Below are 26144 nucleotides of genomic sequence, written 5' to 3' on the forward strand. Positions count from 1 at the left end.
GTCGGCAGAGTTTAAATGTGCAAAGAGGTCAAAGCACCAGACACCTTAAAAGAATAGAATAGTTTTATTAAAAAGAGAAACAATTTTGTATAGAAAGTGAGGAGATAGACCTAACAGTCTAAGTCATTCACGGTTCTGCCTTCATTCCATCTGTTCTTGCTGGAGCCAAACAGGGAGGAAGTGTGCTCAAAGGAGCAGGAAGTCTCCAAATGAACCAATCAGAACACAAGAAGCTATTATTTGAAAACATCAGGAAGTTTCTAAGCTAGCTATGCTAAATACACATCTCCTCCGATGCCCCCTGTAAAATTCTTCTTATATTGTTGATTCATGCACACTACAGATCTTGCACATTCCAACAAGCTCCCTGCACATGAGCTGTGCTGTGTTGCAGCCCCCACCTAGAAGAACTCTTACCAGTCTGGTTGCAGGCCTGATCGTGGGACTGGAAAGGCTTGAATGGCCCTTGTGGATGATCTGCACCCAAAGATGGGCAGAGAAGAATATAAACCTATTGAGTTTCCTGGACCTTTCAGTACTGCCAGTCATGGTTTTCTTCTGGACCACCACATAGGATTGGTAGTGGGCGACACCATTTTGTGGTAGTTTCATGTCCTACCTGAAAGGCTGGTTTCAGAGGATGGTCCTAGAGAACTGCTGACTTACAAGTTCTACTGCTCCACTGGCCTGCATCCTGTGGGATCTCACAAGGATCCATCTTGTTCCCCATGCTTTTTTAATGTCTACATGAATGCCCCTGGGTATGGTGCTTGAGGAACACAATACTATTATGGAATACAAAAGTTATGCAGATGTAGTGTTTCCATTGTACCAGCCATACGCAATGATGGCATAGCAATGACATAACAGCTGCCAGGATAACAGAGCCATAGAATTGCCCTGTGCTTTGAATATATAGGAAAGTATTATCAGTTATCTGCAGCAAGCAAACTCATTCTCGCCTACTCATAAGATAATTCCTTCCCCTCTATCACAGAAGTCAAAGTGTATTAAAATCAACATGAATGTAGAGAACCCTTTTTCTTTATTATTGTTAATCCAAGCAAACATAATTTAGTTTACTGAGGGAATCATGCATGATTTCTGGGAGGTAGTAATTATATAGAAACTAGATTCCAGCTTTCCCCCTGTATCAACAAGAACACCTATGTGTGTGTGTGTGTCTGTGTTGGGGGGGGGGAGAGGACCCTGTGTATTCTCTTTGGTGGGAAAGGAATTATTATTAAATAAGTATTAACATTAGCGATACATATACTTCCTGGAAATAGTTTGAGAGTTTTGTGCAGGGATGTACAATAGGGGTATAGGGGTACCAGCTCCAGATTAGGAAATACCTGGAGATTTTGAGGGTGGAGCCTGAGGAGGGTAGGGTGTAGGGAGGTTAGGGGCTTCAATGGAGTATAATACCATAGTACCATGTACCATGTACTTGAAACATACAATAAGCATTCTGAAGTCCCATATTCATAGTATGTGTAGAAAACTTCTCTTGCTCCACCATATTAGCAGCAGTAGGCAGGTAAATAAGAGAAGACACAGGACTATAGTCATTTAGCTGTGATGATGTGAAAACAATAACCACAAGATTTTCAGGTAAAGCCTTCTTCCTCTGTTGTTGCAAGACTATTTGTGCAGTGAGAGATTGGTGATAGATTTTCTCTCCCCAACTTGACCAGCAGATTGCCTCTGATTGCCTGAGCAGCTGAACCATTTGGGTCAGCTGCAGATTGAAGTTTGGGATAGGGGTTTTCAGACCTTTGTGCCACGCTATCTGTTGCTGGTCTGACACACCTTGCTGGAATCCACACTGGACCTGTGAGGATAGAAAAAATACCCTCTTCCCCAAGTTATTAGAAGTACAGGTTCTTTCCAGGCAGGGTCTGGAAGCTTCCTGTCTTGTGAACTGCTTGAGACTGTGAAAGCAAACTTTAAAGTTAATGAGTAACAGCTGATAATCATGAAGAATGAGATTAGAGTTGGATGTACCACACTGAAGCGATCCCGTGGATTGAATACATTTGTTGATTTCTCTAAGATCATGTAGCAGATGCCATTTGCCTGATTTCTTTTTAATCACAAAAACCGGAGTGTTGAATCTGCTTATATCTCTTTGACTGTTCTGCTACCAATTGCTTTAATGCTTGAAACTTAACAAGTGGTAGAGGCCATTGATTAACCCAAACAGGCTCCCCAGGGAGCCATGTGAGGGACAAGGCAGCAGCCTTAGACATTTAATTGAATCTGTGAGTCTAGCTGTGCTAATACCCCAGATATTGAGTGGAAGAGGGAGAACAAAGGGATGGAATTGAACATGTGTTGTAGACACAGTAGAGGTAACAACCTGAATCCAGTGAATGCTTTGCTGTGCTGTATGACTACTTCCAACTCCCCAAAGCTGCTTGACTGATGTAGTTTCCCAAGTTGATGGCCACATATCTGTGCGGACCACTGTAACATCAGCACCTGTATCCAATAGGCCTGTGAAGGTATAATTCTCTAATCTTCTCCTCTTTGAACAACAGCAATTAAGCAATATTGGAGATCACCCCAGTGTTGTTCCCTTATACACAGGTTATTAAGGAAAATTTCATAATGTTTCCCAGTTTGGGTATGTTATGGATAAGGGGGGGGGGGGGCTTTTGCCTTAAACAACAACAACAACAACAACAACACAGAGGAATGCAGCTTTAAAACTCCATTTGGTGCATTTGTTCTGACTAATGTCTGGGAGAGCAAAGACAATTGGATTATACTGCCAAAGGTGGGAGACTGACAGACATTGGATTTTAACTTCTCCAGGTGCCAGCCAAAAAGAGCAGTGGAACAAAATGTTACAGGATTGGGTAACAGAATCCTGGCAGCTGTTCCAGAGGCTGTGCCCCGAGAGGGGATTCTCTTTACTGAGATCGATACATCTGGAAGGAAAAGGATTAAATTGCCTGTCACTTTGGGCAGGGAAGCCACTGCTGCTGTCCTCCTGTTCCCTGTACCATGGAGAAGTTGCTTCCACGCATGCCACCCTCACTGGGGAGAGGGCTGCAGCTTACTGTGCTGCCATGCCTCCCAACAGGGTCTGATTGGGAGGCAAAAAAGGTCCTAGAAAAAGGCCGCATCTCCTAGCCCACTTACAGTCCTGCCCCTTGACAGCAGGTGGGTGCCTGAAGAAGGCCCTGACCTCTCCACTTCAACAGAGCACATGAGTGAAAGAGTAGGTTGGCCATGGTTCTCCTCAGCTGAGGAATGCCAGGGATGCCACATACCCGGGAAGACCCCAATCTGTGGGAGAGTAGGGTGGTGACGGAACTTGTTTGGGTGCCCTTTGTACCTTGAACACCCTAAGCCAGCCTTTTTCAACCTTTTGATCTTGGAGGAACCCCTGAAATATTTTTCATCCTTTGAGAAACCCCAGAAATGGTGACATGCCTCTTCAGAGAAGTGGGCACAGAAGATGCAGGAGTCAGCCAATCAATCAGTCGGCCATTTACCATTTCTATTGTGGAGAAAGAGACTGGACCTGTAAAGCAGCAGGGAAAGTGGGCCCTACTGACATCTAGTGATGTCAGCAGCCATCCAAATTTCTCAGAAAGGCCAAGTAATCCCTGGAGACCTCCTACATAACCTCAGGGGTCCTTGGAAGCCTAGCTGAGAATCCCTGCCTTAGGCAATTGTTTAGTTAAACCTAGTGGAGGAGCTGGTCCCAGGTTAGCTCCAACCAGAACAAAACATTACCAGAAGAAAAGTACAAAATCCAGTGTTCATTTCCCCAAATATCTTGTTCCCAGAGCTCCACGAGATGCTTGCATTTTATGAACAATATTATTCATACTATACGTGAAGAGAAATGATAGACCTTGTTTAGATGTCATGAAAAAGAATTAAATGCCATATTAACTGCTACATAAATTAACACTAAACCCTAAAGGGAAGGGAGTGCAGCAGAGCAACCCTATATTTCTGCTAAGATTCTGATCAAGCCATCTTGCATATTTTGCCTCTTGAATTGCCTTAACTCCATCCAGAGTATTCCCACAGCCCTCTTGATTCAAAAGATAGGCACAGCCATGGGCAAAACGATGTCAGTTTTGATCACAAATCTGCTGGAAATCAGTAAGGCTTAAAGCTTTAGTTAAGAAGGGATTAATGACTGAATAAAACCACAATATTTTTTCAGCTCCCCAATGCAGGGAGTGATTATTCCAAGGCAGGGTAAACAAGCCATGATACTGGGACCAAGAGATTAGATTAATTTACCTGTGTTATCTTTTTTGTACTCTTGTCTTGATAAGCATGCCTTTTGTAAGAACCATTCTATAGCCTTTAAAATAAAGTGCTCCCCCACATACACTCATGTGAACCAGAATGTATTATTAGCCTGTGTCCTGCCTAGCCCTAATGGCTGCAGCCAGAACGGCATTTTTAGAAGGAAAGAGGTATGGCTAGACATAGCAAGGCCCTCCACCCCACCCTTAGTATGCCACTGGCTGGAAATGCTATAGTTTTACCTGGAGTTACATGACATCATTTCCAGTTTTTCCTGTAAGTGATATTTTGGTGCACATAACACCAGTTATTTCCCATGGTGCCCCCCCCCCCCGCCCCCCATGTTCCTGGTTCTCCATTTCATTTTCTGAAATCACTATCCTGTGCCTTTCTTTGCTACCACATCCCGTTATTGGCTGCTGTTGTAGAGGATAGAGGAAATCACAGTGTATTGATATCAGGATATGGGGTTAAGTTGTCCTGGACAATATAGAGGAGGAAGCCACGTCTCCTGTTTTATGCTGTACCCTTGTTTCTACTGTCACCTGTCATTTTCTACTCTAAGCAGAGAAGAAAGCAAAATCAAGGCATGCACTATCAGGTTTTCTGATTCCATCTTTGAAAACAGGTTTCCATAGAAACTTAAAACACAATACTAAATACAATTATTATACACATCTTTTACATGAAATACCCTCACCTGTACACAAGGTCTCATCCTTGTGCTCTGTATTTATTTATTTCCAAACAATTCTCAATTGTACTCATTTCGCATTCACAATCATTGGAAAACCATGCTTCATCAATATGGGGAAAGGGAATTTAAAAAGCACCCTTTGGGTGGGGGTTGCTGCTCAAGATTGAACAATGACATTCAATGAGAGTCAGTATGTCACTACAGAAACACACAATCCATTTTTGTTTTCCAGGGTAATCAGAACTGTCAATCCTAATTGCTTAAATCCTGATGACTGAGGTACTAGAAAAATCATGAAATAGCTTTAAAAGTTGCTGTCTTTAATATACTTTCTGGGTTTGAATGTTTAAGTACTTTAGTAAAATTAATTTTCATATTTTTCATATTCATAAGCACTATAACATGCGCTAAAATCTTCGTTTTCAAAGTCAAAACCAGATTAGTTGGGGCATTGGGTCATCGAGCTATCAAACTGAGCTGCCTTGATTCTGAGGGGGTGGCAGGGTAACTGTATTTTAAATAAATAAGCTTTAAATACATATATGGATGGAAGCTTGATCTCACTGCACTATTAACATACCAGCTTTTAATTAATTACAAGCAATAGGAATGCTAACAACATGGTACTAACAATGTGTTTTGTTTTGTTTTTCTATAATTCTGATTGACTTCAGTGGGGCTTACTCCAAGGTAACTGTGCACAACATCCATATGGAGGCATTTCTGGATCTTACAAGTGGTCATTCAGTGGCTATTTATCATATGGCATCTGTGTAGTAGGGCCAGGAGGCTCTGAGGATTGTCTGGCAGCCAGGCGAGGGATGTTCAGAGGTGGCTTTACCATTTTCTGTCTCCACACCATGGCCTCTAGAGTTCCTTGGAAGAACTCCATCCAAACATTTTGAGGCCTCCCATCCAAATACTAGCCAGGGTCAGCCCTGCTTATCTTCCAAGATCTGATGGGCTTGGGCTTGCCTGAGCCATTCAGTGGCACAAACCAGACAAGAAGCATAATGCCCATGTATAGCCTACTCTGTAGCTGATGATCAGAACAATGCTTGTACTTTTTTTTCCCTTTTTAACTGCTGATATTTCACTGTTACTTGTTTTGTAACCCCTGTTAAAGGCCCCTGAGGTTGAAATGTGGGATAAAAATAGATTTATTCTAATGAATTAATTCACCATCTGTCTAAACAGCAGATGTGAGGAAACCATGGCCAGGGCAGGGGCTGTGCTGTACACAAAAGAGAAGCAAAGATGTAGGCGTGGGGGTGGACAGAATGTGATGGATCATAAATGTTGTGCAGGGATATTGACTTCTGTGATCCTGGTGGCATGAAAAAAGAACATCAGTTTGCCACATTCCTAGAACTACACTTTTGCCACCCATTTTGTTTGGGCAGTCAATTTTCAGCCTTTATGACCACTTACTGACAGGAATACTATCTTTAATGGTATGGGGGACTTTTTTTATAGGAAGCAAAAAACTTTTTTTTAAAAAAAATCTGCTTATTTTCTTTTATAATTGTTGTGCCATTCACTTTGATTTCAAATCCTGCATTTTTGAGTGTTTCTATCCATTCAGGGTGAAAATGGAAAACAGCCATTATAGTTTCCTTAGCAACACATACTGTACCTGCTATTCTGCTTTAATTTTGTTCATTATTAGTTAGATATTTTAGAGAGATTTGGAGCCAGAATGTGGCATTGGTCTACTAACTAAAGATCATCTCTTGGGTGATGCAGTTTATTATTACAAGGAACCCAGAAAGGCCAGCATTGTGACCTATGAATGGCTTGCAGTTCAGAAGATAGATGCCGGTGAAGTGAGGCATAGGCTGAGCCAGCCTCCTTCTGAGGTCATGCAACTTGTACCTCCTAGTTCTTTACTAACTAGAGACAGACACTGAAAAGTAAAGAGCAGTGTTATTGCCCATCTTACCTAGTGAGGGGTGGGGAGATGGCTTAATCTTGATTTTGCACACTTACCACAGTGGATTTGGCTGGGTAATGCAAAGAGGTTTCTGACATTCTTCTTCCCTAATACTCCCCCTTGAACTTCATCTTAATATTTCATTATCAAACATTAATATGTACCATGCATTTGCAGGAGCTGGATACTAGGGAGAATTTAACTAGGAGTTATTCATTCATTAATTTTCTCAGATTTATATACTGTGACTTGTGGCTCAGGACAGTTTACATGGAACGTAGAGATAAGTATAGTGTAATTCAATAACATCAAGTAGAACGCACTAGTAACAGTGGTTTCCATAACTAGTGATAATAATCCAGGTAACATTTCCATGTAACAGTTCTGATACTAATGATGATAATATTAACTTGTCAACTATGGAACCATAGGTTGGTCGGTTTGGGATTCAGTTCATGGGGAGGGATTTCTGGAGGCCCAGTTGGTTTGGTTGGCCTTGTGGAAGAGCTGTATTTTGTAGGACCTGGGCCTGCAAAAGGGAGATCCTCCACCAAGCATTCGCTTGAGTCTGACCGTCCCAATAACATCTGCCTGTCTGTCCCTACAGATACCCCCTCCATGTCCTAAAGCAGCCTGACCTCCCTGGGGATTGTTGTTCTATTTGAGTTGTCGTTCTACTTGAAACCTCTGTTACTTTATTGTTGATATGTTATTTATGACTGTGTTATGCGTTCAGACAGTTCTATGTATTACACCGGCAATGTTTTCTGTGAACCGCCCTGCCACTGCTCAGCTGTGGGGATGCATTGTTCAGAACTGCTGACTCAGCTGTTTTCCAGAAATACAAATCCCTGACTGCTTTTTTTCAGCCACTTTTCAGGCTGACCTATGAGGATGCCCATTCTGGACAAGGAAAATGTCCTCCATAAAGAAAAGAGGCTTTAAAAGAAAAGAGTGTTCAGTATCCAATGATTTGACAATGAAGGTAATGCAGTTATGCACAATTTAAAAGACAGAGATAGTAGAGATAGAGAAATTCATAGCTTGATGATTAAACAGGTTTGCCAGCTATGTCTTTTAATTAGAATCAGTTAACCAACTCCCATTTTTAATACCTACTATTTAAACTGAGACATCTCAGAATCATTTTAGCTATAGTATGACACTGACTAAATTTAACATTGAAATAGCACAAAATGTCAGTGACTAACATTCCTTGACCCAGTTCTTCATGGCTAGGGATGCCAGCCTCCAGGTGAGATGTGGGGATCCCCTGGAATTTCATCTCATATCCAGACTACAGAGCTTAATCCCCCTGGAGACAGTGGATGCTTTGGAGGGTGGACTCTGGCATTGTACCCCACTGGCCCATTATGCACGGCCGCCGAAACGGCGATTTCGGGTCACGTGGAAAACGCGGAGGGGGAAGACGCGACGCATACCGGTTATGCACGGGGCGGGGTGCGACGGCGGCAAAACCCAGAGTAACCGATTATGCACGCGCCGATCCGGGCGCCGCTTCTGGTTGCGCCCCGCTCACCCGGAAGCTGCGCTTTCTTCTGCGTTTCACTGACGCGGCTTTTTCGGCGGCATGCACCGAAGCTGCAGCCGGTTGCAGCCGGCTCCGTGCGTTATCCGTGATTTTAGTCGCCGCCATTCCACCCCGAATGTGCGCTAAAACCCCCGTGCATAATGGGTCACTGAGGTTCTTTACTTCCCCAGTCTCCATCTCCAAATCTCCAGGAGTTTCCTAGTGCGGATCTGGCCACCCTGCCCTCACCACTCCCAAAGGGGGGCCAAGATGGGCCTGGCAACCCTATTTGTAGCAGAGACGAATCTACTCTAAGCCTAATTTTTATCTGGCATAGAGTGGAACTAGAGCTCTCAAAGTGAGAGGTGGACTCTGTGCTCCTTATACCCTTTGCCTATGTTGCATGTACTCTTGGAGTTCAAAGACTGTCAAGACCAGTGTGTCTTAGAGACACAGAGCTCTCTGCCTCCTCATCCCATACATTGTTTTCTGGAACCTGAAACAGCCCTGCAGAGCTCCTGTTTGCTCCACGGTACCAAAACTTGTAGGGACAAATGGCAGTTATGTGGGACCATTTCAAATCAGGAAGGGCTTGATCTACGCCCTCTACCCTGCAATCATGAGCCAACTGGGGTCTCTCATGCCAGCTCTTTCAAAGGAGAGGGGACATCTGAGAGCTTCATATACAGAACTTCCAGCACTGAATCTTTTTTGGCCCCGAGAGGTTCCTTTCTCTGCTCATCTTTGCCTTGTCTATTTCAATACTATGAATATTCTGGCCTTCCACTGTCACACCTAATTCCCTTTTTTTACTGTTCAGATCTCTACGAACAGAATAATTCATCTTTTCATTCTGACAATGTGATACCTCATCTTAAATTCTTACACTAGCTTCCTGTCCACTCCCAGTACTAGCACAACCTCTTCATCCTTACTTTCAGAGTTGTCCATGCCATTGCATGGTGTAGTGGTTAAAGAGCAGCAGACTCTAATCTAGAGAGCTGGGTTTGACTGCCCACTCCTCCACATATAGCCAGCTAGGTGACCTTGGACTAGTCACAGTTCTCTTAGGGCTGTTCTTGAAGATCAGTTCTTTTAGTGCTCTCTCAGCCCCACCTATTTCACAGGGTGTCTGTTGAGGGGAGAGGCAAGGAAGGTGACTGTAAGTTGCTTTGGGTCTCCTACAAGTAGGGGAAAATGTGGTATTAAGAAAAACAGCTTTTTTTCTTCCATTACTTTTCTTTACCCACTTTTCTTCCCCAATCTCACTGTCTTGATATACTGATCTATCCTGTCCTGACCTTCAGTCCTGGAGTCCCATCACCCCTCTTTTTCAAACATGGACAATCGAGCTGACCATTACTTCTTCCAAAGTTCAAGGATCAGTCCAAGCCCACGTGGATCAAATTTCATTCAAACGTATCCTATATATTTGACTGACGGTCGTGGTTATTCTGCTACCCTGATTTCTACTCTAATACTAACATGGCTATGCCTGGCCTTATACACTCTCTGGGAAATGCCCCGTCATACAATTAACATCTAGCACCTCGCAAGCCACCAGACCTATGGACGAATGAGGTAGAACAGAATGTTGTCAGTCATTTCCACAATCAAAATACATTTAGCAATTTCTTTTACTTAACAACAAGCATATTTCTCCACACATGGGGGCATCTAGGAAACTTTCCCCTTCAGCCTTACCCTTTTGTGCACAGGAAGAAATTAAGTTAAACCCTAAAGTTAAGTTAAACCTTTCTGACCTGTTTGGCAGGGGAGACGGCTAGTGCTGTGGGGCTGGCAACTCTTTGCCACTTCTCTAAGTGGAATTCCAATTTCAGACTTACTTACTGGATTAAATCCTGAATCAGAAATATGTAATATCCAGTAAACTGTGCCTGCTTGACACTTCTTTACAGTGAAGTTATAACTTAGTCATCCTATCCTGTTTTACTTATCTAATTTGTAAAACCAAGATGTTTTTCAGCTCACAGAATGTGCAGAACAACTTCAGTGATGTGCGGTATTAGGTTTAATCATTTCATGCTTTTGTAAAGTTGTTTAAATACCTCTAAGCTATTATCGTCATGAGTTGAATATCCATGAAAATTAGCAAACTATATTTGGAGGACTTCAACAATCATGGTAATTAAAGAGACTTCATAATTAATTGCAACTACCTGGCTGAGTCATTTATTCAGGTATAGAGTTTGCAGATGTGGGATCAGCTTGTTTTGAGCAAGAAGTATTTAGATTAGATATTGCTTCAAACTGCTCTGGAAACTTCAGCCAGTTCAGAATGCAGCTGCTCTGGTCCTTATTAGGATTAAATGCAGAGCACATATTCGATCTCTGCGATTGTAGTTGCACTGGCACCAGATCTTTTAAGCCCTAAATGGTCTGGGCAGCTGAACCGGCAAGACCATCTACTCCACTATGTCCCCCAAAGAACATTAAGATCTAGTGATCAGAATCAGCTCAGGGTCTCTGACCACGAAAAGATGAAGTTAGCCTCAATCAGGACCAGGGTCTTTTCAGCCCCAGTCCTGGCCTGGTGGCACATTCTACCTAATGAGATTAGACATTAATCAGTTCAGCAGGGCTGTAAGACATTGTTGTTCCACCAGGCCTACAGCTGAGGCCCCAAAACACCTCCCTGCCAAAAAGTCCACCCACTCAAACTCTCTAAGAACCTCACATAGCTCCCCTCAGCTCAGCTATAATTCCTCCTGAAGAGAATGGCAACTGTACTTTCTTTTAGATTTTAAATTTAAATTTTAACACCATAATTGATTAAATGCGGCTGCTAGGGTCCTCACAGGGTCATCTTGGAAGGCCCACATCCAGCCTGTGCTGAGGTAGCTGCACTGGCTACCGATTACTGCCCAGATCAGGTTCAAGGTTTTGGTATTAACCTTTAAGGCTTGCAGCGATCTGGGACACACATACTTGTGGGACCGCCTCTCCCTTGCAGGATTTTATGCTCTGCGCGTGGGACCGCCTCTCCCCTGCAGGATTTTATGCTCTGCGGGTACAAATCTGTTGGTTGTACCCAGCCCCAGGGAAGTTCATCTGGCCTCAACCAGGGCTAGGGCCTTTTTGGTCCTGGCCCGTACCTGGGTGTAAACTGCACGGAGCTTTTATTCTAACCCCAGATCGATTCAGTCCCTGCCCTCTACGCAGAATGCGATTTCCGTTTGGATTTGGGGCGATTTAAAATTTCCTTCTGCAGCAAGAAGGATTGATCCAGAGTGACCCTACCTTTATTGTGCGATATCTTAGAGTGCTTTTAAGCCTCAATATCCGGATTGGGAAACCAAGCTCCATGGTAGAGAACCTCTGATAGACCACACCTGGTCATGTGACAAATTTGCCTTAAAGGAGAAGCTCCTAATTCCTCTCAACTTCTGTTGGTCCTGGATTTTCCTCCCTCCTCTGCCTTTTTCGATCCTCTCCACCCCACCCCACCCCTCCAAGAAAAGAAAGAGGCTCCCTGCCTGGCTCCTCTCCCTCAACTTCAAGAAAAGAAAGAAAGAGGCTTGGATCCCCTCCCCTTCTGAACTACCATAACAACGTGCAGAAGACTTTCCTGTTTCAATGGGGGGGGGGGGAGAGGAAGACCCGAGTTCAAAGTGATATGAATTTAACAGGATTGACAATAGAATAAAGAATAAAGAAAGTAAGTGCAGACTCTTCCCTGGTGGAATGAGCTCCCGGAAGGGTTTCAGATTTCCATAGGCCTGTAATATGGAGCTCTTCCACCAGGTTTATGGTTGAGGCCAGCGCTCTAAGGAAGAGCTGGACCCACCCCCCTGGACTCTTCTTGGCGGTGAAATGTAGCAAAATGATTAATAACCCCATGGCCCTCTGGGCTGTGGGCAGGTTGGGTTAGGTTGTGTATGTTCCGCCGCCACTTGGTTTCTTGTGTTTGGGTTTTTAGGGTTTTTTTAAACTATTTTATTGTATTAGGGGAATTTTTAATGAGGATTATATGTGTTGTGACCTGCAACAAGCCTTTTGGGAGAAATCCAACAACAACAAAATAATTATATATATTATATTTATCTCTTATTTCTCATTTATTGTATTTTAATGCTGAATTGAAATTTGTTGTTACCCACCCTGAGCCACCAGCGAAGGGCAGGATATCAGTGGAAAATTAAATATTGTATAAACAATTTATCCATTTCTTGAGTTTCAACTTTCATCCAGTGTCAATCACCTTTTAATAAAACTAATTATTACTTGTTACTAAATTGTATGGTGACCATTTCACAAACTAATAAATAGAAGGCTGCATACTATGTTCTAGAACTTTAACAAGTTGAAAATATATTCTATAATGAAAAGCAATCACATCCATACAATTACAGAATATTGGCCTTAATATTGATCAACTGTCTATTTACCGCCATCATGAAAACTGCCCACTAGGTTGGAACTAGACAGGTTTTTTTGGTTCAGCTTCAGACAGCTTTTCCCCAGTGGGAGATCCCATTCTACAGCTTTTGTCCACGCAAGTACCATGGTTCTTAGTATAGATTTTAGGGTAGCATAAGAGGATCCCCCCGTTTAGTGTAAAGACCGCCTGTCTCTTCTTTGATACAGTTTAATGGCTTTACCATATAGCCAAGATCTGATTGTTTGCATAGTAGCATCACTTGGGGTGTTCACTGTTTAGGGCAGGCCTACTGGGATGGTCCAGAATTCTAGTTGAACTTTCAGCACGTGGCACAAGTTCTTTGGTATTGCTGATTGGAAGGTGCACTCCCAGCAGCAACCCACCCACACAGCAACTCTGCTTACCAGCTGCTACTGGACTATCACACAGGCTTTGAGGAAGTGGTTAAGAAGTGGCCCACTGGGCAGCTTATGTGCAAATGGAGGGGGGAGGCAGCTAGCTCCTGTCCTTCAAGTGGACACAAAGTGTGTCACGCCTGTTCTGTATGTACAAAAGGACAATGATTAGGCAATCTTCAGAGCTGTATAATGAGAACTGTTTTTGGTTCTATTCCATTTGTCCTGGCAGGAAGATATTTTTAAAAATTTATCTCTGTAATTTCACGAACAGTTTTTGTTAGTTTATTCTTCCTTTTCTAGTCCCAGGGGACACATTTTTATTCAAATTAGGTTACCTTCTTACCGCCAACATATTTTTCTCCCTTTCATTGCTTTGAGAATAATGAATTGCATGCCATTTTATTTTTGTTGAACAGGGCTGTTCTATAAACTCACTTTCAGAAAGCATTGCTCCTTTTCTTGGAAGCAACGTGGAAAGGCTGTCATTATCAGGCAAATATATAGCTCATCATCTTTTATCCAGACCCTCTGTGGAACAGACCCTCTGTACACCAGCAATCAAAACCTAATATTGATCCACTCCTGAACAACAGTATTTCTACATCTCAAATTAATCCAGAAATCTTTCCAGTTTGTTAAAAGGAAGTAAATACCTTGTGTTTAATTGCCCCCTACTGGGCATAAATGGAAATGTGTGTTAATGTCCATATTAGGAAAGCCACAAGAAGTTAAATTATGAGCTTGTTATCAAGGCTCATCCTTAGGATTGCCATCCTTTAGAGGTTGGACCTGGAGATCTTATGGAATTACGTCTGATCTCCTGATGACAGACATCAGTTCGCCTGAAGGAAATTAAAGCTTTGGAGGCATTATACCAATGGAGGTCCCCTCCACATCCATCCTCCAAGAATTTTCCAACTTGGAGTTGTAAACCCTATTTCCTATGCTATGCAACAAACATGGGGTATATATAATTTATATCTATGCAGTTCTGAATTTACATATCTCTTCATAGGCAAGGGCACTAGTAAAAGTAAGGTATATATTTTGGTTTGAGGGCCATATGTGAGCTGCGATCCCACCTAGAAATTCTGATTTTTAATGGATGTTTCCTCAAGATATTTCCGAAGGACCCGTATGCATCAGAAACAACATTTGGGGGGGGGGGCACTGTGGACTGCAATGAGAGGGAGGAATTGACAAAAATGTCCCACCCCATGTACATATAGAAATTCTTATATGACTGTTCAACAATAAAATGTCAGTGGGCTCAGCTATATGCTACAGGCCTTAGGGACCTGTAGCCATTATGCAGCTGTGAGTTCCCACTGTGAGAACTTCATTTTAAAGTGCTGTGGGAGCCCAGTTCAGATCAAGACTCCGGTGTTGAGGGAGGAGTGGTTGCAGCCCCAATCTGAACAGTCCCCCTCCCCCCTCTCACTGGGAACTTGCAGCAGCAATAAGGCTCCATGGTGGACTCACATATGTTATAATGTATAGTTCGGTCCTTGGCCAAAGGCAGGATTCAAACACAATGGCCTGAATTCTACCACTCTGCCCAGCAAAGTTTGCAATTCTCCTTGAACCTAAGGAACCTTCCATTAACTAAAGTGTCAGCAGCATGAAACTTTGCTGAGCAGAGTGGTAGGTCAGGACAGAAATCCAATTATTATATTTCATAGCATATAACAATGTTTAGACCTGATCAGCAAAGTCTGAAACTTTCATCTAGCCTAAGGAACCTTCCATCAACTAAAGTGTCACCAGCACGAAACTTTGCTGAGCAGAGTGGTAGAAGAGGTCACTAAAGAAATCCAATTATTATATTTTGCTACATATAACAATGTCTAGATCTGATTGGCGAAATTTGAACTTTCCTCTAGCCTTCCTCCAACTTAAGTGTCACGAGTCTGACATTTTGCTGAGCAGACTGGTAAAACAGGTCAGTAAAGAAACCCAATTATTGTACTTTACAACATATAACACTATCCAGGCATGATCCTCTGAAGATACATCCCACCTATTTTATTTAAGTGTACATGAACTGCTTGCCAAGATGTTGTTGGCTTAGTTTCTTCGTTCCTTTCCTGGTTGTAGATGGCATGCTCAGAATTTACTCCCCAAAATGAAGACCTGCTGACCCCACAAAAATAAGCGCGAAGACTCAAAGGAATCAGTTTCCACAATTGCCGTTAAGTAATGCCTTAAAGTGTTAGTCTCTCCTCAACTTCCGGGAGTGGTTAATTCACCCACATTCTAGCACCACAATAAGATGGGTTTACCTTTGCAACCTTGAATGTCCGAAACCAAATTTAGGAGCAAAGCTACTGATGAAAGCTTTTGTGATGAAAACGAGTGTAACCGTGTGCTTTGTTCCAACTGAGTTCCTAGTTGAATAAAAGAACATTCAAGAATGATTTAAAGAACTTTATTACTGCTTTTAGTCTTCAGAATTTACTCCCAGACAGAACCTGCAGATTCAGTGTCTCCCAGTAACTTTCCAGTTAATATAGTGGTTCATGTGCGTTTAAATCATGGTTTCATTCCGATTTGTCGTAACTACAATAAAAGAATTGCTCAGTTGTCCTGCATAATCGCAGACAACGTAGAACGGAGTCAGCCTGTCTCAGGTAGTTTACACAGAAGGCTTTGCACAAAGCAGCGTGACAAGGGTTCCATGCACTCTATCACTCCTTTGAAAGATGGAGACTTTATTGCCAATGAGAGGCTGTAAGAGTGTGGTTTGTCAAGCTTCTGAAAAAGGAAAGATAAACACGGCAGCTGTTCTGATAAGAACCCTGTGCCAATCTTTTTAATACCCTGAGTCTTAACACTGCTTAAATCCTATCTAGTATGAATAGAGCTTGTGGAAGGGAGCTTGAAATCATGCTGGGAATCAGTGGGCACTCTCAATCCCCAGCATCTCCGGTTAAAAGGATCAGGTAGAAAGCGATGTGAAAGACCTCGGCCTGAGACCCTGGAGAGAGGCTGCCAGTCTGTGTAAACAATATTGGCCTTGATGGACTCAGTCTGATTTTACGTGTGAAAACAATGGCTACAGTGGAAGGCAGACTCTCTGCATTACACCCTTTTGAAGTCCCTCTCCTCTCCAAAATCCATGGTCCTCAGGTAACGCATCCAAAATTGCCAGGTATTTCCCAGCCTGGAGATCACAACCCTGGGTAGGGCACAGAGCATATAATAGTCATGCAGCTCTTTACGCTGGGCGTCATCCCAGGGGTCAGATATGACCCGGTGCTTGCACAGGGATACCTTTACCTTTAAGGACTCAGAATAATCTTGTACTATTATCTTATATTCTAATACTGAACTTGACCAAACCCTTGGATAGTTAAAACTGTGACTGGAACTATGAACAGATCTTTCTACAAACTTGAAAAGGGCCTTAAGTTTGTAATAAAGATGCTGGAGGATTTTAAAACTCAAAATGGAATGCCTCTAGCTTTCAGATTATTTCAGTGGTTGTTGCTGAGCAATCATGCAACATTCCAGGCTTGTTTTTCAATGAAAAGCAAGAGGTAGGGCCCTTTCCACACTTATTTTGGCCTTTGAGGGAGGACTCATCAGGATCAGGCCAAAGCCAGGTTGGAAAATTCCTGGACATTTTATGGTGAAATCTGTGGAGGGCAGGGTTTGGAAAGAGGAAGGGCCTCAGCTGAATATGGTGCCATAGAATGCACTCTTGAAAGTGGTCATTTTTTTTCTGATGGGACAGAGCCCTGTTGCCTGAAGTTTAGCTGTAATTCTTGGATATCTCCAGGTCCCACCTGGCAATGTCTGTGCCCAGCAATTTCTGACTTGATATCACCTGATTTCCATGTCTCAACAAGGAGTACTTTTCAAGCTGGCGATGGCAAAAACTGTATTCAAACAATATAAGCAGAACAAGTTCCTAGGTACAGTCTCGTTTTCATATTACTTCATCAGTGATACTGTAATTTTAAACCAAGTAAGATATTATATCATATCTTCATGCAAACCTTTTGTATATAATTTTTAATAAAATAAAATTTTAATTAATATATTTAAAAATTCTACCTTCAGCAATATTATGTTGTATTTATTTAAAGTTGGTCCCTACAATAATTACTATCAAAACTAGTACTCATCAATCAACCTATATAGTAAATGAAAACAGCTACTGTTCAACAGCAGCTCCCCAATGAAAGCCAGAGTGGTATAGCAACTAGAGCTTCAGTCTTAAGAGTATGGGAGCCTCAGGTTTGAATCCTCATCTTGCTGTAGAAACTCAACAGATTATTTTGGACTGGTCACGCACTTTCAGCCTAACCTACCTCACAAATCTGTTGCGCAGATAAAAAGGAGAGGAGGATAGCATCATCTGCATTGGTTTTCACAGTGGAGAAAGGAAGGGTAAAATGAAATAAACAATCAATATGGCTGAAGATATGAGGCAGCTAAAAGTGAGGTTGATCATTCCACTTTATTATATTTGGTTGATGATCTCTCAGCAGGGGTTCTTTAGGTGACCTGACAGTATCTTTTGGTGTCTTAGTATCTTCTTGTTTTAACAGCAGAGAGGGTAGAACTAACTTATCAAAGATGTGGACTGGAAATACTCCTTTGGAGTGCAAAAAAAGATTTCCAATGGAGCAGAACAGTAGGGATCCTGGAACTTTCAAATGAAAGTAGAATTCTGAGCTTGATTCAAACTATATAGCAGCTCTAAACAATGATTTCATCCTAAGAAGCGTACTTAGATGACGTAACACCTGATGTTTAAGTTTCCAAAGCAAAATCTGACCTCCGCATCTACGTATCACTAAGCATACTGTGCACAATTACAATTTAAGCCATAAGTGTGGTTCCTTGTCCTCTAAGTTAGCGATCCCCAACCTGTGGGCCGCGGACCACGTGTGGTCCTTCGACTAATTGGAGGTGGGCCCCGTAGGACGCCTTCCCCCCCCCCCCCGGCCCTTTACAACACACTTTGGGTGTCATTGTCTCCCATCACTCCCAGATGGGACTATCTCGTTGCAGAGAAACAAGCTCAGGCTGGCATTTTCCCCCCTGCGCCAAGCCCAACTACTAGTACACCTAGCCACAGTGATCCATGCAACACACTGGACTTCTGCAACTTGCTCTACACAGGCCTACCTTTATCCTTAATCCAGAAACTACAGCTGGTCCACAACACAGCAGCCAGGGTTCTCACAGGAACACCTTGGAAGGCCCACATCTGGCCCACACTCCAACAGCTGCAATGATTACCAGTTGAATACTGGATCAAGCTTAAGGTCCTGATAATTACTTTCAAGGTGATATATGGTTTGGGTCTAGTGTACCTGAAAAACAGCCTCTCTGCCCATGGAGTTTTTCCACCAGGCATTTGGTTGAGATCAATCACAACACCCATTGGGCTTCCAGAACCCCTTCTCACACTCATTTTATGGGGGTGCAACTGTAACATTACTGCGATTAAATGTTCTGTGAATAAATGTTAACTATGTTATGACTATGTTGATGATATTGCATAATGACAGTTATCATACTATGTTGCATTGTATCACATAATATATGTTCTTTGTAAACCATGCTGATCCATAAGGAAGGGAAGTATAATTTTTTTAAAAATCCCCATATCTCCAGAAAGGAATAGTGTACACCCAGAAGATAAAGTTCAATGGGAACTGAATATACTGGAAAAGTGGGTAAATGGGAAGACACAATTAAATAAGGAGTAGTGCTGAGTTCCACACCTGGGTCACAAAATGATATACATGCATACTGGATGCAAGACACACTTCTGGGTAGCAGTGGGCATAAACAAAAGAGTCGCCTTTCATATGCCACTTTTCTCAAAGCAGCTTACAATTGCCTTCCCATTCCTTTCCCTACAACTGACACCCTGCAAGGTAGGAGAAGCTGAGAGCACTGTTATTACTCAGTCAGAACAGCTCTACCAGAGTTGTGAGCCCAAGGCCATGCAGCTAGCCACATGTAGGGGAACGAGGAATCAAATCTAATTTGCCAGATTAGAAGCCACCACACTTAACCACTATACCACAAGATCTTGGAGTTCTTATGGATGGTAAACTTAATATGAGCAGGGTGATGCAGCAGTAAAGGAGAAGAATGTAGTCTTTGGTTGTATCAACAGGCACATAATAACAAAATCACAAAATGTCACAGTCCTAGTCTGTTCTTGTTCCCATCTCTTTACAGCCTGTGCAAAACCCAAGCCCCAGCACCACTGCCAGCCTGCAGGTGATAGTCTGGCTCTGAAAGATGGCAGTGGGTGTCCTTCCATGTCACTGGTGCCTCTCCTTGTCTTTGTGCCAATTTAGGGTGCTGCTTTGGGCAGCACAACCACCCTATTCTCTATGGCACATAATCATTCTATCCCTTGTATCCCTTGCATTTACCCACCGAGTCATTAAAGCAGTGGCCAGGTGACTACTAGACTTGCTGCCCCACCTAATATTTATATTTTATATATAAAGTTTCACTACTAAAGTATCGAGCACAGAGGACTATTCCTTCCCACCACTGCTGAACCACAGCCAGCCCTTCTGCATCTGGAACCAAGGGGCATGACTTCCTGTTCCACCGAGTGGGACCGTCAAGGGTCCCAATGGACAGCAAGCTGGCTGTGGACAAAGAGCATTATAACCCCTCCACTCCGGCATGGCGCAATTCCACCCCTCCCGCGAGGCCAGCTTGCTCTTTTCCTGGGCGGCTGGGCTAGCGGGGGCTTTCTCGGCAGCCGTCCGAGGGCAGAGCCTGCGGGGGAGGGGCTCTTCCGTCTGTGGCACGGGGCCTGCAGCTCAGGGAGGCGCACAGGTCACTCGCCCGGGGCAGGCCTCGTGCTGAGGACTGGTGCTCGGGGGGGGGGGGGGCGCTGGGATTGCGTTAAGGGCGGCAAAGGAGAGCCCCGCCCGCCCGGAAAAAGAGCATCAGTTGAAGAGCCTCGGAAGGATACGGAAACCGAGGACTGCAGCGGATTCGGACACCCGGAAGCGGAATGCAGAGAGACGGAATTGCGTTCGAGCTATGGAGGAAGATTCAAGCCAGCCAGACACGCTCTCTGGTGGGCGCGGCTTAACGCTATAGGCTGCGTGTGGCTTTTTGAAAAGACACGCCGTCCTTTCCCTTATGCAGCCAATGGGGAAGGAGGGGGCGTGGCCAGCCTCGGTCTCGTCCGTACTTGTCTATATAAGGACTTGCGCGGAGTACGGCTCGTTCTTTTTGCGGTGGGAGATGCGTTGGGTTGGTGAATGGCGCCATTTTACAAGTAGGTTAGATGCGATCTCTCTCTCTCTTTATTGGGGGGGCGGGGGGAAGAGATTGGTCTCCCGTAGCCTATTGTCAGGTGCGTCAATTCAGCGTGAGTGGTTTGTCTCATCGACTGCCTCTAGGAGTACTGGCGGTTCCGGCCTTCAGCGATCCTAGCGCTTACGCGTGAGGAGAGTTCGAAGGTGAACAGCCTGCTGGGAGTTGTAGGCTGGCGGAAGAGGCATCTGAGTCGAGTATTTTAGGCCGCGCCACGTGGCCTAAGCTATCTATTGGTGGTTGCCCCGAACATACATACTTTAAAAGGCTTACATGCAATATTGTGTGGAGGTGTTTCTGCTGCAATCGGTAGCATTTGCTTTGAGGCAAGTATGTCTATATGTGATTCATGTGTTTAAATACAGTGTTTGCCCTCGGAGAAATTTACTCCTGAGTAAGAATCCATAAGATTGATTTATTTTGAATATATACTCTCTTTGTATGTAAACCTTGTTGATTTCATGGGGGAAAGAAAACTATGCTTAAACTGTCAGTAAAAATAATATCTTAAGAAAATTAAGCTGTGATTAGGTTAATCTCATTCTTTATTTTCTATTTGTTCCAGCAACCATGGAGCTAGATCCTGTATTGTTGTTTGCACATATGGAAAGGAGGTAATTCTTCATACTGATCAATAAAAGCATGAACTTTCTGGCTTGCATTTATAAAATATTCCAGGTGTTCTTCCACAAATCTTAAAATCAACTATTTAAAGTTCTTTGAAGAGGCAAGGTTAATCTATTAAATGCATACTGGCTGTCAGCCTTCCATCCTTCCGAGGTCGGTAAATGAGTACCCAGCTTGCTGGGAGGTAAAACGGTAATGACTGGGGAAGGCACTGGCAAACCACCCCGTATTGAGTCTGCCATGAAAATGCTAGAAGGCGTCACCCCAAGGATCAGACATGAACCAGTGCTTGCACAGGGGATACCTTTACCTAATGGAACGATGGCAAGTGTATCTGTGTTCCTGAACTAATCTAGTGATCACATTTGAAATCCTGACATGATGGGCACAAAATAAAATGGTGGTGGCAGAAAGTATAGCCAGCCACAAATGACTGCCACAGCTAAACTTCAGTAGCACAATGTAAATCTTCTGCGATGACAGTTGCTTCCAAAATATTTTTTTTAATCTGTATATCCAGTCTGATACATCACTTCTCCATGTATAGCCAGATGGGCTAGTCACAGTCCTCTTAGAGCTGTTCTTACGCAGCAGTCCCTCTCAGAGATTTTTCAGCCTCACCTACTTCCAGGTTGTTGTGGGGAGAAGAAGAGAAGTCAATTGTAAATGCTTTGAGACTCCAGGTAGTGAAAAGAGGGGCATAAAAAACAAGTCTTCAGTAGTTAATCCAGTCCCTTGCTAGGCAGAAAGCCATAACTGGCTTCACCCACTTTCTAAAAACAGCTTTCATCAGGAAAAGTGTGGGCTGGCTCCACACTTGGGTACCTGTGAGCTATGGTTTGACTAGAGGTCTTATGTAATAAATAAGTTCACCACAGTCATGGTGATTTTTGATTTCCTGTAGAGTTTAGGAGATTTGATTTTTCATAGTTGTAATTTTTCCACATCTGTTTTTTCTAGATTGTGAAATTTCCTGAAGGGTGACATCATCAGAATGAATATGTGTCTCTAGTACACAATTATAAAAGTGGCCATCAAGTTAACAGCTGGACAGCCATGCAGAATTTCATCCCATGGTTAGTTGCATATAAAGAAAGACCAGAACAGAAGTTGTCAATGATGAGCCTATCCCGAACCTGATATTTCTGATGAAAAGTATCATACGGATCTGGCTTCTGAGATTCTTCGTTTGTTCAGAATAAGATACTTTAAAGATTGTTGCAGGAAATAAACAAGTAACTGGCATTCTGTGAAGCTATGTACTCCGAGTAGTTTTGTTGATGTCACTTGAATTACTCTAGGCAAAATTGAAGATTAACAAACTTAGGGTCACAGACCACTGTAATTTTAGTAAATGGTCTAGGTATGTTGCTTTTCCTATCAGCATTCAAACCATTTGACATGGGACCCATACTATTTCTATGTGCAGTTTTCTGGATACAGACTGCAGGAAATCAGTGCTGTGTCTGCACCAGGCCTAATACTGGACCATAAATATGAAACACTTTTCACTTAAAAACGTAGCTGGAAATTGTGGTTCTTGTGGAATATATTAAAAATCTGTTTTAAAAATTGATTCTTTATAGCACTATTTAAAATGAAGGGTGAATTTGAATGCTTTTATATGGGAAATAGATTCAGATGTGTAGCTGTGTTGGGCTGATGCACAAGAACAAGGTCTGAGTCCAGATATTTGAAGATACTAGGTATGGAAGATTCCACTGTCAATATTTATTTACGGTAATTCGGACAAAAATTCAAATACATGTAATTAAAAACTAAGACAATTTAAAAAGAGAGAAAACAGTTCTGGATTCAAACTTTGATGGGGAATGATAACAGCTAAGCAATCATTTAAAGTTTGCCTTTGGCTTTTTTTTTTTAGGCTGTTAACATGCCACCAAAATTGCAGCCCACAAAGGTATGTATATATGAATTATTAATAAATAGTGACATAAAAACATTGAATTGATCCAGCCAGTGATGAACCTATCCCGAACCTGAGCACTTGATGAAAAATCTCAAATACGGATCTGGCTTCTGAGGTTATGCCACCAGTAGAACAATTTTTGAAACCAGTCCTATTGCTAAAATTGCTAATTTCTTGGTACTTTCCCTTGTAGGCTGGCTGTTGACTGGATGTAGGGATCATCTGTTGGTTCTTAACCTACAATCAAAGCAACGGAAGAACTTTGTTGGTGTCACTGAAGTGTGCACGCACACGAGATGCCACTTAACTGTTCTAAAAGATAAAGGAACAACTTGTGAAGGCTGAGTTACTTCCTTGAGGCCTTTTACAAAAATAAAAAAGGTATTGCTAAATGTGTTGTACATTAAAAATGCACTTAATAAGTAATGACAAACAGAAGTACAGATTGTCTAGAGTGCTGTAAAGGTATCCCCTGTGCAAGCACCGACTCATGTCTGACCCTTGGGGTGACGCCCTCTAGCGTTTTCATGGCAGACTCAATACGGGGTGGTTTGCCAGTGCCTTCCCCAGTCATTACCGTTTACCCCCCAGCAAGCTGGGCACTCACTGTACTGGTTACCAGCCTGCTTCCGGGGCAAGTTCAAGGTACCCTTATAGGCTATACGTGGCCTGAGTCCTACCTATCTGTGGGACTGTGGGGTTGCTTATACCCCCTGCAGGGCTCTTCTCTCTGTGGGTATGAATTTACTGGTTGTTCTGGGCCCCCAAGATATCCACCTGGCCTCAACCAGGGCCTTTTCACTCCTGGCCCCAGCTTGGTAGAATGAGCTCCCGGAAGAGCTGCGAGCCCTGCCAGAGTTTCCGCAGGGCCTGCAAGATGGAGCTCTTCTGCCAGGCATATGGTTGAGGTCAGGGCGGGGTTTCGGTGTTGGCATCAGAGGTTCCCCCAGATATGTTAGATCTGGTTCCCCGTTCCCATTAGAAAAGAACTTGGACCTTGGGCTGAATCCGGGGATAGGGGGTGGGGTATTTAGAATCTTAGGGTAGTGTTTGCCGTCTGTTTGGTTTCTGATAAGGGCTGTTTTTATGGAATTATTGTTTTATACTTGTAAACCGCCACCAGACTTAAGAGCAGCCGTATAAACATTGAAAAATAAATGTATATTATTTCATTGTATCCTGGTCTTCCAGATAACAGACTAGTTCTCAATGTATGAAGTAAAACCTGATTTAAACAGTAAAACACCATCTTCCCAAATTGGCTGAATTGGAATTATTGCATAAAAGAGTGATTTGAGGAAACTAGTGGGACCGCCTTTTCTACTTGTGGAGAAAGTGCTGGCAGTCTTAACAGATTCCTGCATTCCTGTTCAAGGGTGTGCCATAACTTGGAAGCGTTTGTGGGTGGTGAGAGGTTTACTGGCTTGTGCCAAAAAGTGGAAACCTGAATTGGGTGGATTGGATTCACCCTCTTGAGCTCACTGGGAAGTCTACTGCAGTACAATTGACTGAATTCACATAACTAAAATCTTTTCCATTTTTTAGTGAAATTTGGTGTCCAGAAATCAGCTGAAGTCCTCCTGTATATACTTCAAGCAGCCTCAAGATTTGAGAGATCGGTGGGAATTGGCAGTGCAATAAATATAAAATTTGGGAATTGTAAATATCAAGTAGTTGTGTTTGCCTTTATTTTTTGAATGACACAGAATCATACTAAGAACATGCAGTTGCAGTGAATAAATACATCAAAACAGTTTTCTTCCTAAATGTTTTATGCTGGTTCCTCCCTCCCCCCAGTTAAACAGTTTACTGGCTGGAGGTAATAAGAATGGGGCATATAAATAGTACTTTCAAATTGGGCAAAGATAACATAGCCTTAAATAAATGGCCATTATTTGGAAACCTCACAGCTGGGGACAGTATGGTACGGGATTATTGCTGCTCTCAGCTTCATGTGGAAGGAAGTCTTTATGACATGATACAAGAGGGAGTCTTGAGTAGGTTGTATCACTCCATAGCAGAGTTTTTCGAAGGGCCCTGTAGAGCTTTTGTCTGTTTCTTGAGCATCCTAAGAAATTCTGAGATTTTACAGTGTCTCACGTACACCACTTCAGGGTTATTTTTTGAGGGGGGCACGTAGAGTACCTTATAGTTCCATTGTCTTGTTATAGGGAAGCCTGTTGTGACAGTTTAAACACTGAAATAATTGGCAATTATGAATGCTCTAATATACTGACTATTAGAGCAGTGTCAGTTTGATTTTTAAAGTCCAATGCCACAAAAGTATTCTGAAAAGCAGTGATTAATGGAAGTTTTGGCTTACTACTGTTTAACCCGTTTTGTACATTGCCCTGAACCATATTGAGAGAGCAGTATAGAAAGTTAAGAGATTGTAATTAACGAAAATATACTGGCACAACCTGTGTTAGCCATTATGGTATGGGAAACTTCATTTCTAAAGGTCTGCTGGTTTGGGTACATCCCCTGCCACACCCTGGATGAATGAGTCATGGGATTAATAGTTGCTAGATCATATGTTTTCAACCTGACCATGCAGAAACCCCTGAAATAATTTTACAGTCTTGGAGGAGCCCTGGAAGTGGTTTCATCTGGCCATGCCTCTGTGCCATGTTCCCAGCAAGTGATATGTCACTAGACCTATGTTGGCATTTGTTAAGGACACAAGGTATTTTTATGAGTCTAAATCAGTGACATTTGTCTTTTAAACTGACTGCATTTATAGGGTAGTAAAAAGGCCTCATAATTGCAGAGGGATAATATGAAGTATTCAAGGAGCTTTCTCCATATGGAAGAGGAATATGGCAAGTGGTTTATGACTCAAAACCAATTGGACTTTTCCATACTCAGAACAGAGATCTGATACGGGTAGCAGTGTTCACCTGCAAAAAAAGCAAGATTTGGGTCCAGTAGTAAAACCAAGTATTCAGCACTCAACTGCTTTCCTTGCAATCTTTCACAGATGTTTTTGGGAATAAGTTACAGAAACCTACTTGTGCTTTGAAGCCTACAA

At 42.8% G+C, this 26144-nt stretch overlaps 1 long non-coding RNA gene and 2 other non-coding genes across 3 annotated transcripts; all 3 read left to right on the forward strand.

Annotated features, from left to right (window-relative positions):
- Positions 1-20411: 20411 nt before the first annotated feature.
- LOC143821355 (uncharacterized) lies at positions 20412-24783 on the forward strand. The gene is made up of 6 exons (XR_013225780.1): positions 20412-20518; positions 21122-21170; positions 22144-22259; positions 23069-23104; positions 23307-23494; positions 24659-24783. It is a non-coding gene; the product is annotated as an uncharacterized LOC143821355 (long non-coding RNA).
- On the forward strand, positions 22295-22365 carry LOC143828169 (small nucleolar RNA SNORD50). The gene has a single exon (XR_013227544.1). It is a non-coding gene; the product is annotated as a small nucleolar RNA SNORD50 (small nucleolar RNA).
- On the forward strand, positions 23159-23230 carry LOC143828160 (small nucleolar RNA SNORD50). Its single transcript, XR_013227540.1, has one exon. It is a non-coding gene; the product is annotated as a small nucleolar RNA SNORD50 (small nucleolar RNA).
- Positions 24784-26144: the final 1361 nt, after the last annotated feature.

The sequence above is a fragment of the Paroedura picta genome, chromosome 1 (genome assembly GCF_049243985.1).
Source record: "Paroedura picta isolate Pp20150507F chromosome 1, Ppicta_v3.0, whole genome shotgun sequence".
NCBI lineage: Eukaryota > Metazoa > Chordata > Lepidosauria > Squamata > Gekkonidae > Paroedura > Paroedura picta.